The 2,647-nt window shown below is 44.0% G+C and overlaps 1 pseudogene; it reads left to right on the top strand.

The window, feature by feature from the left end:
- The first annotated feature begins 2,333 nt into the window (after window positions 1-2,333).
- Window positions 2,334-2,430, top strand: LOC122730217 (annotated as a pseudogene).
- Window positions 2,431-2,647: the final 217 nt, after the last annotated feature.

Here is a 2,647-nt window from a genome sequence, read left to right as displayed (position 1 = left end):
ATTTAGAGAAGAGACTATTGGGAGAAGAGGGTGATTGCCAGTGACAAAGATTATGGAGAGGTCCAGAAAGATGAAGAGTGAGAAAAGGCCATTAGATTTCATAATTAAGAGAACATTGGTAACTTTGGAGGGAGCATCTTCATTGAATGACAAGATCAGAAGCCAGACAGAGGAGTTTAGAAGAGGGTAAACGGAAAGGAAGTGAACCCATCGGTTGTGGACAACTTTCTCAAGAAGAATAGCCACAAAATAGAGGAGAAAAATAGCATGGAAGCTGGTGGGGATGGTTGGATCAGGTGAGGGATTTTGAAGGATGAAGGATAGTGTTTGTAGGCAGCAGAGAAGCAGTCAGGAGACAAGGAGAAATTGAAGATTCGTGAGAGAGTGGGAATGACAGAAGGGGCAATCTGTTAGAGAAGACAGAATAGAAAGAGAATAGGTTATGTCAGGGGCAGCTAGATGGCGCAGTGGATAGAGCACTGGCCCTGGATTCAGAATGACCTGAGTTCAAATTCGGCCTCAGACACTTGACACTAGCTGTGTGACCTGGGCAAGTCACTTAACCCTCATTGCCCCGCCAAAAAAAAAAAAAAGGTTTGCCTTGGCAAGGAGAAGGCCCTCAGGTGACATAGGGGTGAAGAGATAGTGGGGAAGACATTTGCGAGATATGGGATAAAGAGGGATGCCTTCCATTCTTCCATTTTTTTAGTGAAGTAGGGGGCAAAGTTTTTGGTGGAGGGAGGTGAAGCTATGGGAAGTTCAAGGAGGGATGAAAATATATGGAACAAACATCTGTGTTCATGGGGAGAATGAATCAATTAGGGAGACCTAGAAGGATTTCCTTACCAACGTGAGTGCCTATGAAGATTAGTGTAACAAATATTCAGGGACCCAACCAACATGGTTTTGTGTTTTTTTCAGCTCTGTTTAAAAAGCATGTGAATAGGAGCCAACGGCAAATGGATGGTGGGAGTAATGAAAAAAACTGAGACTTGGGAAAAGCATGATATGCAATAATCTAAGGATAACATAGGGTTGGACTGGTTCAGAAAGATCGAGTCAAGATTGAGAAGGAAGAAAATATAGCCATTTCAGGTGTGATGGCCTGGGAAAGAACTAAGGAGTGAAGAGACTGAAAGGCCCAATAATGAGGACAAAGAGGGATATGAGTTGTAAGGCAGAGGGAAAGGACTAATAGAGAAATTTTGGGTGCTTCCATGGCCTGAGATGAATTCAATATTTTTCTTGGAAGCTTTGGAGGTAGGGGCCCCTGAGTTGTCATCCTCTTCTGAGGGTGCACCTCGATCTTCCTTGTCACTAAAGAAACTTTCTATAATTCTCAACTTTCTTTGCTTGCTCATCTTGCCATTTTTTATTTGACTTTTAACTCCCTCTTACAGTAGGGCCCTACTTCCAGGCATACACTGGTCCCAAGCTTCAGAGGGTCCCAGGTGTTTCAGTTTGAGGAAGGGCAGGTTTTTCTTTCGCCTGGCCTGTTCTCTGGTCCAAAGATAACCTCAAGTCAACTTGCTAATTAACCAGCCAGCAAAACTTTTTTTTTTTTTTTTTGGTGAGGCAATTGGGGTTAAGTGACTTGCTCAGGGTCACACAGCTAGTAAGTGTTAAGTGTCTGAGGCCAGATTTGAACTCAGGTCCTTCTGAATCCAGGGCCAGTTGCTCCATCCACTGTGCCACCTAGCTGCCCCCCAGCAAAACTTTTTGTGCTGTGGTTCTTAACTCTGACAAGCCTGGCACCCCTTCCCCCACCTAGGCCTCCCACCACTCAAGATTTCTTCCTGGTTCCCCACTAGGGTGGGATAGCCAAATTCCTCCTTAGGTCCTGCAGAGACTCCTGTATGTCCCACCCTGGCCAGCCGTTCAGCCCTCTCACCGGACCATAAGCTTAGTTCCAGAAGACACTGGTGCTGCAGCTCATTCGGAGACTCGGGGGTAAGTTTCTCTAGCACAGTCTGCCTGGGGATGGTGTCAGTGTGATCATGGGGTTGGATTCTGCTTGCAGCACAGCACAGACCCCTCTAAACTGTCTTTGGCTGGAAAATAATCTCAGCCCATCTTTTTGTGGGTTTTGCTGCTCCAGGGGGTTGTTTTATGGCTGGTTTTGGGGGTAATTGTTTCAGGAGCTCTGTGCGTTTAATGTCTTTTCCTCTGCATCTTGGCTCTACCCTCAATAGAGAAATTTTGGGAACGAATTTTGCTATATCTACTAAGACTAAATCCACATCTATCTTGATATTAAGTGACTTTAGTGACGAGTTGGGTACAAGAGACAATAGTGAAAACTATGTTGGGAATATACTTCAGAATTGAGAAATGTTTAGTACATGCACTAAAACTGGAACAATATAGAAAAGATTAGCATGTGCCCTGCCCAAGGATAATGCTCAAATTTGTGAAGCATTTAAGATTTTTAAAAAGAGATGAAAGTGTCCCAAAACTTGTTGACCACTCAGAAACATTATATATGTGGTAAAAAAAATATGAAAGTTTTTTTAACAGTCAGTTAGGATAACTGAAAGACGCCAGTTTTTTTTTTTTTATGGACCACCCTTTCGGGGAGGAGACCAATGGCATGAGCTACGCACGCCAGTCTACCTGCTAGCACTCCACTTCGAGCTTAAAAGGCAAG

The sequence above is a fragment of the Dromiciops gliroides genome, chromosome 5 (genome assembly GCF_019393635.1).
Source record: "Dromiciops gliroides isolate mDroGli1 chromosome 5, mDroGli1.pri, whole genome shotgun sequence".
NCBI classification, from domain to species: domain Eukaryota; kingdom Metazoa; phylum Chordata; class Mammalia; order Microbiotheria; family Microbiotheriidae; genus Dromiciops; species Dromiciops gliroides.
This window is presented reverse-complemented; position numbering and strand designations above follow the sequence as displayed.